Source organism: Solanum pennellii, chromosome 9, assembly GCF_001406875.1.
Source record: "Solanum pennellii chromosome 9, SPENNV200".
In the NCBI taxonomy this organism is placed as follows: Eukaryota; Viridiplantae; Streptophyta; class Magnoliopsida; order Solanales; family Solanaceae; genus Solanum; species Solanum pennellii.
In genome coordinates, this window is record NC_028645.1 from 55889465 (window position 1) to 55908683 (window position 19219).

The following is a 19219-nucleotide window of genomic DNA, read 5'->3' on the forward strand; positions in this document are numbered from 1 at the left end:
TATAAGAAAGTGGCATTGACCTAGAAGTGGTGAAGACCTACCCATCTTGGGGAATGAGGATCCAAGTCTTCCTTCAAGTGTCGTCACAAGCCCTTAAACGACCGGAACCTAAATATGTTTGGAACAAAGGGAGAAATGGGGTTAGCACATCACTTGTACTAAGTATGGGCACATATGCAGACACAACATAGAAAAAAGGGACATTTCATCAAAGCAGGGTAATTTACTTTGAAAACCTATTATGCATATTTAAGACCAAATACCAATCAATAAGAACATATTCCTTAAGTCAAGACCATGTACATCACAAGACCAACAATGCCAAGTCTAGTCAAGTCAACATGTATGGAGTTCAGAACTTCATCACATAAGCAAGACCCTTACTCATAACCCACCATTTATTCTACAGGTGTAATGCCCAAGCAAAGCCCATGACTTTTCTCAATCAATAAAACCAAATAAAGGATGACAAATAATGTCTAACTATATATAACATAGCAACAATAGTAGTCATCATCATATTTAGAAATATAGACCAATAGCATGTTCATAAATGAAACTAACATCATATATGATCATCAACATGTAGGGTCATTATATACAAAACAAACACTTTATAGAACACAAGAACAACCTCGAAAGGATTCCCTCATGGAAACCTAGTGCACGGCATAGGTAGAGACCCATACCCCTACGTAGGCTAAGTCAAACCTCTTAACTAATCTTATTTATTGTTTACTTCGTTATTTCCTTTTACTTTTTGTAACACTTGCCTTAACTGACATAAATCACAAGAGCTATGTGTGGAATCTGGTGCTGTAAAACATTACACTGATGGATGGTGGTGTACCAGGCAAAGTAGTACCAAAAATTAACATAGCATCTAAGTGGATCCACTAGCTAGTATTCCTTTCATGTCAACATATGCTATGGATCTTGGGGGCTTTCATGTAAGTATCACTGTACGCCCTATTTGGGCTATGAGGCTAACCCACACCGTGAGGACTATGGTGAACTCTACCTTCCCTCCTTGGGAAGGCACCACCCCTAATCTTCAAGTTCACTCGGTGCTAAGCTAGTGTCTCTTTTGAAATGTCTTCAAGCCTTTATTTATCATCATAGCTTAGTTTAGTTTATACGGTATACCCCTTATATAGTCATCATTATAGCTCAATAGGAATTGCATGAGTATTGTCATTTCATTACAATTCAAACATGTTAGGTCAGCACATATATATAATCACATTATAATAAGGCATATTGGTAACTCATCACCATTATTATATCATTACATCTTAGCCAACAACTCACAAAACATAAATAAAGACATTTTAATTCAACATCATACCAACTCTAATCAATCTTATCATAAGGTGCACTTTAATATAACTTCATCACAAAACACAAGTAATCGTAAGGGAAATAAAGGATTAAGATCAAAAGACTTACCCATCTTCTTCACAGTCCATCACCAAGGTCTTACAAATAACCATCCGATTAAACCTAACTATGGGTATAATAATATCATTCCATAGTAATAAATACAACAACTTGGTCAATATCATATTCACTATCCCAATTAACTTCAATTCATAACCTAGGGTTAGGGGGAAATAGGGTTCATCATGAATTCATCAACAAATAGATCAATCCAACAATACATCACCCTAGGCAATCCATAGATGAATTAGAATTGATAAAACAAGTCTAAGAATTAATGCATTCTTTAATTCCCATCAATTTATAAGCAAGCTTGATGATTTGGGGAATTTGGGGAAAGGAAATGATCTACATGAATTTCCCTCAATTAAAATGAAATAACCAATAATCTACATTTAATTAGTCATATGAAATCACAATTTATCGTCAATTTTAAGTTTAGAAGAAAACCCATTACAGTAGGAAAACCCTTAGAATTGGGTGATTTAAAAATCAACTTTTAAATAACCTCTTGGGGGAAGGAATTCCAAGAGTGAAGAACTCATACATTAATGAACATTAATCAACAAAATTCAAGTGAAATACTATAGAAATTGTCCTTCTTCTTCAAGCTTTCTTCTTCCTTCAATGGAGGTTCGTGGGAGAAAGAAAGTAGAGAGAGATGAGAGCTTTTGGTTTTATTTTGGGAATTGGATTTAGGTGAGTGAAAAATGACTTAAAACTGACCCTTATGCGATATATAATCACCCCCTAAATTACCCAAAAGACCCCTCACTTAAATGGGTCTTTTTATGAGGTCAAAATGCTTAAAATACGATTCAACGAATCTGGGAAGTGGATGCACGTCGCGGGACTAATTTCACATTTTATTTATTAACTCCGGTTTTAGGAAGTAAGACTCGTGGAGTACACGCGTCGCACAACAAATTTTTCCAGACCATGTGTCAGCTGCGCGTCGCGCAGTGATCCTCCTATTCTGGCTGCTGCATGCTGCTTTGGCAGCTTGCTCGCCAAGGTTTGGGTCCTCCTCCCGGACCTTTCGAGATGTCCTCGGGGAGCCGTTACTGGACGTTTGGACCCTTTGTACTACACTCTACCTATTTATAGTCTTTCTATAAATTTTGGACTTAATATGACCTTCCCAAACCTTCACTAAATATATGGACATCAACAAGTTCGGTTTACCTAGTTTTCGGACGTTATGGACGTTTCTTGTCGTCATGGCTCTAAAACATCCTAAATGGATTATAAACATTATTTTAGGCTTATATAAAGTATTTAGGGTTTAATTCATCATGTGAGTCTCCATCTTAGTTCATGCACTTTAGGAGTATTATTTATGTCCCCCTTAGTAACATTCGTCCCCAAATGACACTAAAATTCTTTAAAAGGAAAGGATAGACTAAATACTAGAAGCCCAACAAAGAACAAAATAAAATCATCATCAGTCACAACTCATAGGAGTGCTTCAGAACTCCATTCAACACATAAGCATGACATTTACACATAGCAATTCAAATCACAAGTTATTTCACATAAGAGCTGAACTTTCTTAACACATATTGAGGAAATACCTTCTCAACACCAATCATAAGATCAAAATAGAACCAAAGAGTTACCATGCTATTCTTGACAAGACAACATCAAAGGACCAAAAATGTCAAAAGTTAAACGCATATATTTCATTAAAGTGCAAGTAAACACATTTTTTCTTTCATGAAAGCTCATTTTGATACAACCTTTATCAAAATATGCAGATCTTTGAAAAAAAATCCAAATTCATTTTGTTCATTATTTTTATTAAGAATGGGAATAACTAACATTAATTAGCAAGGAGATGAGGATAACAGGACTTCATGTCAGCCTCGGTCTCCCATGTTGCTCCCTTAACTAGGTTTCCATAACACCTTTACGGAAGACACCTCCGTGTTCCTCAACCTATTCACTTGCTCATCGAAGATTTAAACCGAAACCTCCTCGTAAGAGAGGTTATCTTCGACTCTTAGACCCTCAATAGGAATAATGGGTTTGGGACCACTGATGCACATCTGGAGAATGGATACATGGAAACCCGGATAAACCGAAGCCAATTCACTAGGTAGCCTCAACACATATGAAACCTTTCAAACACTTTGCACTATTTCATAGGGACCAACATAATGCAGACTCAACTTTTCTTTCTTTCCAAATCTCACCACTCCTTTCATGGGTGAAATTTTAAGATACACTTTATCTCCTTCTTCAAACTCTAAGTCTCTTCTCAAATGGTTGACATAGCACTTTTGCCGTCTATAGGTTGTTTTCAAAAGGTTCCTTATAATTCGAACTTTCTCTAAAGTCTTATAAATTTAATATGGGACCCAAAAGTGAACACTCGCCCACTTCAAACTATCCAATTGGTGACCTACATCTCCTACCATACAAGGCCTCAAAAGGAGCCATATATATAGATGAATGGTAACTATTATTGTAGGAAAATTCAACCAAAGGAAAATATTAATCCCAACTTCCCTTGAAGTCAATTAGACAAGCTCTAAGAATATCATCAAGTGCTTGAATAGTACGCTCCGCTTGACCATCCCTTTAGGGATGAAACGTGATTCTTAGCTTCACCTTGGTACCCAACCCTTTTTGGAATGACCTACAAACCTAGATGTGAATTGTGCACCTCTATCCGATATGATGGATAACAGAATACCATGGCGACACAGAATATTATCTATGAAGATCCTTGCATAATCCTCCGCAGAGTATGTGGACTTGACGGGAATAAAATGAGCAGATTTGGTCAACGTATCCACAACCACGCATATGGAATCATGTCACTTTTGTGTCCGAGGTAAACCTAAAAAGAAATCCATATTTAAGTCTTCCCCAGTTCATAGTAGGAACTTGGATTTCTAGAAGTAAACCACTTGGATTTTGATGCTCGACTTTCACTTGTTTGCAATTAGGACATTTTGCAACAAATTTCGTTATATCCCTTTTCAAACAATCCCCCAAAAGAACTCTAAGGTCACGATACATCTTTTTAGAGCTCGAATGGATTGAGTAACGGGACCCATGAGCTTCCTCAAGAATCCAGTTCCTCAAATCATCTAAAGTGGGAGCACACAACGTTCTGTGATACCTCAAGACACTACCCCACAAGGAGAATTACTAAATAAGCTTATCAAAAATCGATTCTTTCAACTCCATCAATGATTTATCAAGGTGTTTCTTAGACTTCACCTCAACCACAAAATATGATTTGGAGTTATGATAGACCATAAAACCAACATTTGGATAATCCTCCAATGTAACACCCACTCTAGCAACCTATGACATTTTTCACTAGGACTTTCTTGACATCTTTTACATAAGAAACACTAACCATGGTCATACAACTTAGAGCATCCGCAACCACATTGGCCTTGTCGAGGTGGTAGAGAACACTCATGTCCTAATCTTTCAACAATTCCAACCACCTTCGTTGTCAGAGATTCAACTTTTTTTGGTTAAAGAAATATTGAAGACTATTGTGGTCGGTATACACATATCAACATGGATATCATAAGAATAATGCCTCCAAATTTTAAAGGGAAATAGCAGGACCTCTAACTCAAGATCATGAGTTACATTGTTCTTATCATGCACCTTAAGTTGTCTAGAGTCATAGGCTATTACTTTACCATGTTGCATAAGCGCACACCCCAAGACTAGTCAAGATGCATCACAATATGCAACGAAGCCCTTGCTACCCTCTGGCAAAGTAAATATCAGAGCGGAGGTAAGCCTCTCTTTCAAGATTTGGAAGCTTCGTTAACATGCCTCCGACCACTCAAATTTCACACTCTTTTGTGTCATGGTAGTTAAGGGAGATGAAATAGATTCAAAACCATCCAAAAACCTCCTATATTAACCCACTAGACCAAAGAAATTCCAAATGTCGGTTGGAGTCAATGGCCTAGGAAAATTTTTTACCACCTCCACTTTCCTTGGATCAACCTCAACTCCCGCACTGGAGATTTTATGACCAAGAAACGCCACCGAACTCAACAAAAGCTTACATTTGTTATACTTGGCAAATAGTAGGTTCGCCTAAAACACTTGTAATACCACCCTCAAGTGATCTAGGTGTTCACACTCATTTTTCTAATATATCAACATGTCGTCAGTGAAGACAATGACAAATGAGTCTAGGTAACTTCAAAACACCCTATACATGGATCCATAAATGCCGTCGGGGCATTAGTGAGACCAAAGGATATTACTAAGAACTCATAGTGTTCATATCTTGTCAGAAATGTCGTTCATCACCTCTCACACTATGTTGGTGATACACCAATCTCAAGTAAATTTTAGAAAAGTAGCTTGACCTTTGGAGTTGATCAAACAAGTCGTCAATCCGAGAGAGAGGATACTTGTTTTTAATAGTGACTTTATTGAGTATGAGATAGTCAATGGACATACTAAGGGACCCATCCTTCTTCTTCTCAAACAACACCAGAGCACCCCATGGGGAAATACTAGGTCTAATGAAGCCTTTATATAGTAAGTCTTTGAGTTGAGCCTTCAAATCTTTCAATTCGACCGGAGCAATCCGATGAGGAGGAATTAAAATTGGGTTGGTATCCGGTAGCAAGTTAATACCAAAAGCAATTTCCCGTTCATGAGGGATTCCAGGAAGATCATTAGGAAAGACCTCCGGAAATTCTCTCACTATGGGGACCATCTCAATAGGAGGATTTTCGGAGTCTAAATCTTTGACTCTGACAATATGGTGTAAACACCACTCAGAGATTATCTTAGAAGCCTTCACACAAGAACAATATGACCTCTAGGAATAGAATTTCCCCCATTCCATTCTAAGACGGGTTCATTTTGAAAATTGAACTTAAAAACATTAGTTCTACAATCAACGGAAGCAAAAAAATCATGCAACCAATCCATCCCCAATATGACATAAAAATCGACCATATCTAGTTCTACTATCTCAACTTCAGTGACTCTATTTCTGAATATAATAGGACAATATCTATATAGCCTCTTTGCAACCACCGACTCACTCACCGGAATGGACACCATGAAAGGTTCATTCAAGATATCGGGCGAAATATAAAACTTTTGAGCTACCAAAGGAGTAAAAAATATAGGGTAGCACCCATATGAAGTAAATCATATACATCAATAGAGAAGACTTGTAACATAATGGTCACACTTCAGGAAACTCTCTTTTCACCCCTAGAACAAAGTGCATAAGAGTGATTCTTCTTTGGACGATCCACATTAGAATCACTTGTTTGAGCTTGCCCACTACCTTTGTTTTGACCTTTCATGTTTGGGAAATCCTTCACCTTGTTGCCATTCTTACCATAACTAAAGCAATTGTCCGTCCCAATGAGGCAATCACCATAATGCTTCTTGCTACACTGTCCATAAGATGGATTCTTGTTTTGTTAACTAGTACCACTTCCCTTTTAAAACTTGGTTTAGACACACTATCATCACGAACCTTAGGAAACATGGAAGGATCTTGATTAGAAAACCTCATTTTTAACCTAGGCTTTTCTTATAAATACAACCAACCCTTTGAAAAACCACCACCAAATGAGTGTTCCCTATTGGCATCCCTACTCTTCCTCTTAACCTTTCTCTCCTACACTCGATGAGCATAAACCATGAGATGAGAAATATTCATATTTTCAAGTAGCATTGCCGAACCACATTCTTCTTACAAGTAATCTGATACTCGCTTCACAAAGTAGATCATATCATCCTTTGGGTCAGAAACCAAAGAAGGAGCATACTTGGACAAGCACACTCATAACTCCTTGACGAAGGCTGATTAATTCTTCCACCTTAGCTTCCCTCTTTTATCTAAGAAAGAAACCATAAATAAAATCATTCATTAAAATCTCCCATGTCACCGGATAACCTCTTAAAGGCCTATTGTCTCTCTATTCGACCTTCCAAATTTGGGCCACATCTTTGAGTTGGTAGGTGGCTAACTCGGCCTTTTCTCTAGTAGTCAACCCCAAAGCATAGAGGATTTTGTAGACTTCATCAATTAACTATTGGGGGTCCTTCTCCACTTTGGACCGATAGAATGTAGGGGATTCATCCTTGTGAAATACCTCAAACGGGAGGCCATGGTGCTAACTTATTGGTTTCCTCGGGGCACAACCTCCAACTTAGCTTGGTTCATCATGGTTTTTGCTTTAGTAGTTATAGCTTGTGCATGTATATTAATGTCTTGGTCAATTTGGATAAAGGCTTCCCTTTTGTCCTTATCCGACAAGGTTGGAGGATTGGTCGTAGCTTGATCATCATTAGCAATTTCTTCAAGAGGATGATCTTGATTGCCTTAGGGAGGACCTCCTGCATTGGCAATCTCTTCATGAAGTCTTTGAACGGATCATCTCTGAGTATTCAATTCCTATAATCACAATAAAATTATTAGATTCTAAGGGTACATAGAGTAAAGCATCTTGAGGCACGATATTGGATTCCAAGAAAAAGAGAATTTTCTGAGCATCTTATTGTTTCCTATTCATAATTGTAGCACACTTCTCAATTATGAATAAGACTCTGTATAGATGTTGTAAGGTGAGACATTGACTCTAAAGATATTCAACCTCATGCTCTGATACCATGTTTGTCACATCCGTGGAGCACCCCCTAGCCGTAACAGGAGTCATCGTACTTTTCGACGACTAATACTAGCCTCTTAGCTTACATCATTATATTCACAAGTTAAAATATGGAAAACATTCAAACTCTTCTTCTTTATATCGGGAAGTTCACATAGAATTTTTGCACACACATAATATAGCCATATCATGTATACAAAGACCTTGCATATAAGAAAATTACATAGTCTTCTACTTTTATTACACACACACACACACACACACGCACACACACACACACACACACACATATATATATATATATATTATATAACATAGTCCTAAAATAGATGTCTCATCTTATAACCATCTAAATAAAAGTATAACAATTTGGCATAGCCCATACATCAATACAATAAAAGCCACATATAGGCTACATATTCTTTAGTAATCAACTAAAAGAGAAATAACAAAGTGTATTTAAGACTAATAAACATCCAATGCTAGAAAGTGGCATTGACCTGAATGTGGTGAGCACCTACCAATCTAGGGGAATGAGGATCCAAGTCTTCCTTCAAGTGTCGTCACAGGTCATTCAATGACCGGAACCTTAAAATGTTTGGGGCAAAGGGATAAATGGGGTTAGCACATCATTTCGATTAAATATCATCACACATATAATAAACATCATGCTAAAAGGCGACATTTCATTAAAGCATGCTAATTTACTTTAAAAACCCAGTATGCACATTCATGAACAAATATCAATCAATAAGCACATATTCCTTAAGTCAAAACCATGTACATCACATGACAAACAACAACAAGTCTAGTCAAGTCAACATGTATAGAGTTCACAACTTCATTAGATAAGCAAGACCCATACTTATAACCCACCATTTAGCCTACAAGTGTAATGACCAACCAAAGCCCCAGAACCTTGCTAAATCAAGGAAACCAAACAAAGGATCACAAGTAATGCCTAACTATACATAACATAGCAACAATAGTAGTCATCATCATATTTACCATTGTATACCAATAGCATGTTCATTAATATTTAGGGTCATTATAGACATATCATACACATTATAGAACACAAGAACAACCTCCAAAGGCTTCCCTAAAGGCAAACTAGTGCAGTCATAGGTATAGTCTCATACCCCTACCTAGGCTAAGTCAAACCTTTTAAATCACCCTAGTTATTGTTTACTTCATTACTTCCTTTTACTTTCGGGAACACCTGCCTTATCCTACATACACCACAAGAGCTAAGAGTTGAATCCGGTGTTTTAAAACCTTACACCGATAGAAGGTTGTATACCAACCAAAGTAGTACAAAACATGAACATAACATCACGGTGGATTCACTAGCTAGTATTCATATGGTTGAAACATAGTGTATAGAGCTTGGTAAATTTCATGGAAATATTACTTTATACCCTTTTTGGGCTATGAGGCTATCCACCTTTTGAGAAGTACGGTGGACCCTACCTTCCCTCCTTGAGAAGGCGCCACCCCTCATTTTCTATTTAACGTAGTGCTGAGATAGGGTCATTTTTGAAATGTCTTTTAAGACTTTATTAATAATCATAGCTTAGTTTAGGTCATAGGGCCTACACCTTATATAGTCATCATCATATCTTTATAGGAATTGCATGAGTATTGTCCTTTCATTATAATTCACACATGTGAGGTTAGCATATTTCCATAACCACATCATGATAAGGGGCATTGGTATGTCATTACCATACTTATATCATTACATCTTAGCCAACAACTCACAAGCCATAAATAAAGACATTTACAATTCCACATCATACAAACCCTAATCAATCATATCATAAGTTATTCTTCAATATAATTTCACCACTAAAAACAAGTAATAAGAATTGAAGTATAGGATTAAGATAACAAAACTTATCCCATCTCCTTCACAAGATTTCATAAAAGCTTTATCATAAAATATCCAATTCAAACCAACAATGTAATAATGTAATTCAATAATGATTAGTACAATAACTAGGTCAATAGTATCATCACTATCCCAATTAACTCCAGTTCATAACCTAGGGTTAGGGGGAAATAGGGTTCATCATTAATTCATCAATAAATAGATCAAATACCAACAATAAATTATCCTACTCAATCCATAGATGAATAAAATAGATAAAACAAGTCTAACAATAAATATATTCTACAGTTCCTACAATTTATAAGCAAGATAGAAGCTTTGAGAAAAATGGGGAAAGGAAATGATATACATGTATTTCCTTTTATTAACATGAATTAACCAATAATCTACACTTAATTAGTCATAGTCAATAACAATTTATCATCAATTTGAGGTGTAGAAGTGAACCCATTAGAATAGGAAAACCCTTAGAATTGGATTATTTAGAAATAAATTTTGAAGAGAACTATTAGGGAAAGGAATACAAAGAGGGAATAACCCATATCTTAATTAAGATTTATCAATAAAATTCAAGTGAAATACTAGAGAGATTGGCCTTCTTCTTCAAGCGTTCATCTTCCTTCAATGGAGGATTTTCGGAGAAAGAAAGTAGAGATAGATGAGAGCTCTTGGATTTTGTTTTTGGAATTTTGTTTCGGTGAGTGAAAAATTACTTAAAAGTGACCCTTAATATATATATAATGACCCCCTAAATTACCCAAAATATCCCTTACTTAAATGGGTCTTTTTGTCAAGTCAAAATGCTTCAACGAATCTAGGAAGTTGCTGCGCATCACGGGGCTAATTTCACATTTTATTTTTGAGATCCAGTTTGAGGCAGTGAGCCTTGTGGATCTCAGGCGTCACCAGGAAACCTTTCACTCTCCATGTTTCAGCTACGGGGGGTGCGTTGTGACCCTCAAATTCTGGCTTCCGGAAGCTGCTTTGGTGGCTTGCTTACCCATGTTTAGGCCGTCCTCCCAAACCCTTCGAGGGTCCTCGGGGAGTCATTACTGGACGTTTGGACCCTTTACACTAAATTATACCTATTTAATGTCTTTGCATAAGTTTTGGACTTCATATGATCCTCCCAAACCTTAATTAGACATAGGGACGTCAACTAGTGTGGTTTAGCTAGTTTCCGGACGTCATGGATGATTCTTGTCATCTTGGCTATAAACTTCCTAAATTGTTTATAAACATTATTTTAGGTTTAGAAACAATGTTTTAAGGTTTAATTCATCATGTGAGTCTCTATCTTAGGTCATGGACTTTCGGAGTGTTACAAGTATTCATATGTATTTATAGAATGATATGCTATATGTGGAAAATGTGTGTTTCTTGTCTTGGTAGACTTATGTACCTTACTTGATAGTTGTACATTGTGAATATTGATTCTTGACTTAGGATGCTAAAGCGTCTTAGTCTTGTATATATGAATGACATGTGGCCTTGAACATAGTAAAAAAGTCAAATTATGTGGAGCCCTAAACCTAGTTGAGAGTTTATGATATCCTTTAAGTTGAAAGCCGTAATAGTTTCCTTCTCAGGTGAATGGTGTACTTAAGGTTGGTTGACTGGAAACACATGAAATCATCCATAGGAAAATCATTAAGCTATCCTCTTGACCATTGAAAGTCAACCGTAGGGGACCTCTTTGGTAAGGTCATGTGATTGGGTTATGAAATAGATATGGAACCTCTTCATGTGATTCTTTATGTGAATTACTCTATGATAATAAAGGCTAGAACCATGTGACTATGTTTTGGTAAGTAGCTTTAGTTAAGGTTGAGGCTAGAGTACAAATAAACCCTTTATATTTCTTAACCATGTGCCTACATGGGATGTGTAAAAATTCTACCATTGGCAAGTAGAACACCCTCCATTGGAGTAGGTTACAACTCCAGATTCCAAGCCAAGCTACAATGGAATATGTTTGTTATTGTCTATTCTCATTGTATGGGATACCCACTAGTGTTGTAGAAGTTCTATTAAGTTTAGGAGGTGGTATGGATTGCACAATAGGCTTTGAAGATGTTCGTGAGTGAGTCCTTAGGTCTTCTCAAAGACCATTACTTGAATGTTCTTATATGTTTAATGACTCTTAGACGAACTAATGAAGATAATGACTTAAGTTTGAAAGCATGTAAATGAATAAGTGCTTACCTAGAGTAGTTTATGGATTGTCTAATTAAGGTGTGAAGAGTGATTGAAATCGTCACTTCATATCGTACCTAGGTTAGTTGTAAGAATGACTCTAGATAGAAAAGTTGGTTTATTATGTATACATAATCTAAAATTAGGAAGTGTTAAGGATTGTTTAGGTAATCTTGAAGATAGTGTATGGGATTTTCTTCTTGGATTACTCAATTAAGTCTTTTCATCACCTGTCTGAGGAGAATGTCATATTTTTATATATGTTGTTAAATGAAGTGAGAATGATCTTAACCTAGGTACTCTGAAAGATCTCTTAAGTGTGTGTGAAGGGATTGTATGGGCCGTTGCTTCATAACTCACTCAAATGATTCTTTGAATCAACTTTTGTAGGAGGAACTCATGCTATGTGTTTTGGTGTATTGTAAGTGTATTTATGTCATTAAAAGTAGTCCAAAGGATCATTTAGGTGTGTTAGATAGGGTTTATGGGTGTTCTCTCTTTGTATTACTTAAGTGAGTCTTAGGATAACTTTTAGTAAAAAGGTTGCATGCTAAAAAGGGTTCACTGTGAAGTTGAGTTCAGTTCACTGTAACATTGGCTTTAATCAATGTGATGTTCTTTAAAAAGTGATAAAATGCTAATGTGATATCTTATATGTTTATAAGGTGTTAAATGTTATTCTTATACTTATAACATGACGTTTCAATCAAGAAAAGCATATTTCCATTAAATGTATGTTATCATGATTTTATGCATTATGCCATACTTAGTACATGTGTTTGTACTAATTCCATGCTTTTATCTATCTCTCAACTGATTCATAGGTTAAGGTTCTTTGGGAGCGAAATTTTGATCTTAGGATCTTTCAAGAAAGTTTGAAGTATGTCCTCATTTGACTTGACGACATAGATGTCTTTTTAATTGTTATTTCGAATCATTGTAATAGACTTAGTAGTTATATGTTTCGATTGTATTGGTCGTGTCCAAAGTATAATTCAAGTAAAAGATTTGATGATATGAGACTTAGTATTGCTTATGGTTTTTATCTGAAATAGATTTTGAAAGACTATTTGATTTGTGAGAAGTATTAATTCTGCACTACTTTTCATATATGTATATGCGATGAATGATATGGAAGGGCTTGTACGAGACATTCGGGAGGTCAAGTACGCTGTGTTCCGATTCGAGAATGCCCTAACTTCTAGGGGGTACTCTAGGGTTGTGATAAACGTGGTACTTGAGCACATGATATGAAAGTGTTCATAGGAATCCAAAAGTCTCATAAAGTCACGTCTAGTAGAGTCCTGACCATTAGCGTGAGTTGCAACTGAACTATGGGCAAGAGGCTATAGGACGATAAAGTTTTCCTTCTTTTCTTCTCTTATGTCGTGTCGGAGAGATTTAGAAATTACGTTTGTTATTTTCTTATGGTTTTCCTTGTGTTATAGGAGATGAATAAAATGAGTACACCGGCAAGTAGAGTCGAGGAGAATGATGTGAATGAGAAGATTCCTCCTCATGTTGAACAAGTTGAGCAAGTTCTTCATGGTGCTCAAGGGGTCCAAGGTGCTAGAGATGCTCAAGTTTCTATTGTGGAAGAAGGTAATGATGTTTGATGGTTTCCCAGAAATGAATAATGAGGACGTTAGAGAGGTTTTACTCTCTTTAGCCCGAGTCATGACTACCAATGTGAATAGAGGTATTTGGCCTAGAGTGAATGTTGTGGAGACCACTATGACAACTACATTAAAATGGTTTGTGTGGATGAATCTTCCTATATTTCTTTCCTCTAAGGTGGGAGAGGATACCTAGGAGTTTCTAGATGGTGTTACAAGGTGTTGAATGCAATGGGAGTTACTTCTATGGAGAAGGCGGAGTTAGTTTCGTACCAATTGAGGGATGTTGCTAAAGAATAATACACTCAAATGAAAGGCAATTGAACGATTAAGTCTGGTCCTATTGAGTGGGAGGAGTTTAAAGAGGCTTTCATAGGAAAGTACTTTCCCCGTGAGAGGAAGGAGGTGAAAGTAGAGGAGTTTATCAATCTAAAACATGGGCTATATGAGTGTTGAAGAATACTCATTGAAATTCACTATGTTGTCTAGGTATGCCCTATCCTTAGATTCTACCCTAGGGATGAGATGAGTAGATTTGTGACCAGGGTCGCTGACCTAGTTAAAGAAGAATGTCATTCCACCATCCTCCATGATGATATGACCTTTTCTAGACTAATGTTTTTTCTCAATCCATTGAGATGTCTAGGCTTGGTATGATTGCTAGAAACATGAAGAAAAGTGGGTCAAGTGATCAATGTCAAATGCAAACCAAGGTTGAAGAAGAAGGCTTCAACTCAAGATGAACATAGGGGTGCTAAGGTGAAACTTGAGAAGGGTAGTGGTTCTAAAGTATGTAAGCCTACATGTGTACTTATGGTAATAAGCACTATGGGCATTGCCTATTCGGTACTGGGAGTTGCTTTGGATGTGGTAAAGATGGACAAACGGTGAGGGATTGTACTTCTATTGCTTCTAGAGGAAGAGAGGGTAAGCAAGTTCCTCCAAATGCTCCGGAAGGTGATGCTCCAAATAAGAAATGTTTCTATGCACTCCGTACTAGAGGATCAAAGCCGGATGATGATGGTAATTCATTTCTATTTCGCTCTTTAGTGTTATGAGTTCCTTCGAACTGGTTTAGTATTGTTAGTAGAGGGGTTAGAAAGTCATAGTAATATGCTGCATTATTGCATGGTGTTTAGGTGTTGTTTGAATTGAATTTCATATATTCCTTTCATTTTGCATTCCATGAAGTTTTGATAAGGTTTTAAATTAAGTTTATCTCGTTTCGTCGATCATATTGTCCTACTTTTATCATCAATTACCTAAAAGTTGCATTTTTTAAATTTTGAAGGGTGTTCACCGAAAAGATGCCGGGTTACTGTAATTTTTTTTGAAATTTTAACTAAATTTTTCTTTCATGAAAAATCTCTTAAAATGGTTAATAGTAGTTTTTATAGGCAGTATATGAAGTTTGGAAGTGTTTGGAAGTGAAATGTCAATGGACGTCCACGACGATCGGAAACTAGTAGAATTTTAACTAGTGCGTCGTAGTGTTTTATAGTGAAGTTTTGGGGGATTTTTTGAGGAATAAATTAAGTAAGGATGGTTCCTACACATAGCATTACATGTAAAGGGTCAAAACGTCCGTGAACAACTCCTCGAGGACCAGCCAAAGTGTCCCGAAAGAGGACCTAAACATGGGACAGCCAAGCTGCCGAGCAAGCCATAATCTGGCAGTGGCTGCGCGATATGATACAAATCTTCTCTATTGATGTATATGCTTTACTTTATCAGGGTGCTACCCAATCTTTTCTTACTCCTAGGGTAGTTATAAAGTTTTATATTTGGCCCGATATCTTGAATGAACCTTTTATGGTGTTCACCCCAGTGGGTGAGTCGGTGGTTAAAAAAAGGGCATATAGAGATTGTCCTATAATGTTTCTCAATAGAGTTACTCATGTCGAGTTAGTAGAACTAGATATGGTTGATTTTGATGTCATATTGGGGATGGTTTGGTTGCATGTTTTTTGTTTCAACTGATTGTACAACTAGAGTTGTTAAGTTTAATTTTCCAAATGAACTCGTCTTATAGTGGAAGGGGGGAAATTCTATTCCTTTAGGTCGTATTATTTCTTGTATGAAGGCTTGTAAGATGATCTCTAAAGGATATTTATACCATATTGTAAGAGTCAAAGATTTAAACTCCAAAAATCCTCCCATTGAGATGGTCCCCATTGTTAGAGATTTCTAGAGGTTTTTCCTAATGATCTTCCCGGTATCCTTCCCGAATGGGAAATTGATATTGGTATTGACTAGCTTCAGGATGCCAACCCCATTTAAATTCCTCCTTATAGGATTGCTCCGGCCAAATGAAAATAGTTGAACGCTAAACACAAAAACTTACTAGATAAATGCATCATTAGACCTATTATTTCTCCATGTGGTATTGTTTGTGAAGAAGAAGGATGGGTCCCTTAGAAAGTGCATTGACTATCACAAACTCAATAAAGGCACTATTAGGAACAAGTATCCTCTCCCTCGGATTGATGACCTGTTTGATCAATTCCAAAGGGCAAGCTATTTTTCTAAAATGACTTGAGATCGGCGTATCACCAACATAGTGTGAGAGGTGAGGATATAAAAATAGCATTTCGGACAATATATGGTCACTATGAGTTCTTACTAATGTCCTTTGGTTTCACTAATGCCCCGATGGCATTTCTGGATCACTTGAATAAGGTGTTTCGAAGTTACCTAGATTCATTTGTCATTGTCTTCATTGACGACATCGTGGTATATTCAAAAAATGAGGGTGAACACATGGATCACTTGAGGATGGTATTATAAGTGCTTAAGGAGAGCCAACAATTTGACAAGTATAACAAATGTGAGTTTTGTTGAGGTCGGTGGCGTTTCTTGGTCATATCATTTCTAGTGAGGGAGTTGAGGTTGATCCAAGGAAAACGAAGGTGGTGCAAAATTGTCCTAGGCCATTGACTACAACTGACATTAGGAGTTTCTTCGGTATAGAGGGTTATTATAAATTTTTTGTGGATGGTTTTGCGTCGATTGAAAATCTCTTAAGTACCTTGACCCAAAAGTGTGTGAAATTTGAGTTGTCGGAGGCATGTGAAAAAAGCTTCCTAATCTTGAAAGAGAGGCTTATCTCCGCTCCGGTATTGACTTAATCGGAGGGTACCAAGGTCTTCATTGTATATTGTGATGAATCCCGAGTGGGCTTGGGATGTGTGCTTATGATACATAGGAATGTAATAGCCTATGCCTCTAGACATCTTAAGGTGCATGAGAAGAACTATTCAACTCATGATGTTGATTTAGCGGCTGTTGTATTTGTCTTGAAAATATGAAGGCATTATTTTTATAATGTCTATGTTGATGTGTATACCAAACACAAGAGTATTCAATATGTGTTTACTGAAAAGGAGTTGAATCTCCAACAATGAAGGTGGTTGGAATTGTTGAAAGATTATGACATGAGTGTACTTCACCACCCCAGCAAGGCCAATGTGGTTGCAGATACTCTAAGTCGTATGACTCTTTGTAGTGTGTCTCGTCTAGAAGAATCTAAGATAGACCTAGTGAAAGATTTTCATAGGTTTGCTAGAGTGTGTGTTAAATTGGAAGATTCTTTAAATAGTGGCTTTATCGTACATCATAACTCCGAATCATCTTTGGTCGTTGAGGCAAAGTCAAAGAAACACCTTGATTAATTGGTTATGGAGTTGAATGAATTGGTTCTTGGTAAGCTTAATGATTCATTCTCCTTAGGGGGGATGATGTCTTGAGGTATCAAGGAAGGTACTTTTATCCCAATGTAAATGGTTTGAGGAACCGAATTGTTGAGGAAGTTCATGGGTCCCGTTACTCCATCCATCCGGACTCTAAAAAGATGTATCATGACCTTATAGAGGTGTTTTTGTGGGATGGTTTGAAAAGGGACATAGCGGAGTTTGTTGCGAAATGTCCAAATTTCCAACAAGTGAAAGCCGAGCACCTAAAGCCAGGTGGTTTTCTTAAACATATCTAAGTTCATATTTGGAAGTGGGAAGACATAAATATGCATTAAGTTGTAGGTTACCTCGGATATTGAAGCAACATGATTCCATATGGGTGATTGTGTATATGTTTACCAAATCCACTCATTTTAATCTCGTCAAGTCCCCATACTCGCGAAGGATTATGCAAGGATCTTCATTTATGGGTCTCCATGGTATTCCATTATCTATCATATCGGATAGAGGTGCACAATTCACATCTAGGTTTGGAGGTCATTCAAAAAAGGGTTGGGTACCAAGGTGAAACTAAGCACTGTTTTTCATCCCATAACGGATGGACAAGCGGAGCGTACTATTCAAATCTTTGAGGATATGCTTAGAGCTTGTATAATTGATTTCAAGGAAAATTGGTATAAAGAGTTGCCTTTGGTTAAGTTTTCCTATAACAATAACTACCATTCATGTATATCTATGGCTCCTTTTGAGGCCTTGTATAGTAGGAGATCTGGGTCTACAATTGTATGGTTTGAAATGGGTGAATCTTCATTTTTGGGTCCCAAATTCATTTATAAGACTTTGGAGAAAGTTCATATTATAATGAACCGCTTGAAAACAGCCTATTGTCGGCAAAATACTTATGCCGACCATAAGAGAAGAGTCTTCGAATTTGTAGAAAGGGGTAACTAGTATATCTAAAAATTTCAGCCATGAAAGGAGTTGAGAAGGTATTTCCTCAATATCTGTTATGAACGTTGAGCTCTTATGTTAAATAACTTGTGATTTGAATTGCTATATGTAAATAACATGATTATGCATTTAACGGAGTGCTGAAGGAATCCTATGAGCTGTGACTAATGATAATTTTATATTGTAGTTGGTCAGGCTTATAGTATTGAGTCTATCCTTTCCTTTTATGAAGGAATATTGATTGTATTGAAGTGTTAACCTAATAAGGGAATACATGGGAGATATATATAGGAGATATAGGAAGGAGTACTAATCCTAATAGGACTAGGATTAAGGAGTACTAATCCTAATAGGACTAGGATTAGTACACAGTAAATACTACTATTATTTAATACTATTTATTTAATACTATCTGTTATTATCCCCCCTCAAGCTGAGCTGAGCGGAAGCGAACGGAAGCTTGGACTGAGGTAATCGTGCTGTCGGCTCGGGAGAGGCTTGGTGAGAATATCAGCCGGTTGTTCTTCAGTGGGTACATACTGCACAGTCATGGTGCCGGCCTGAACTTCATCGCAAACAAAGAGACAATCGGTATAAACATGCTTCATTCTGGTGTGTACGACGGAATTCTTGGCCACACAGATGGTTGATTTGTTGTCACAATAGATAGCAGGAACAGTGTGAGTGGCACGGAGTTCGCGAAGAATATATGTTACCCACATGGTCTCAGCAGCAAGAAGAGCAAGGGCGCGGTATTCAGCTTCAGTCGAGGACCGAGAGACCTTGGGTTGTTTTTTT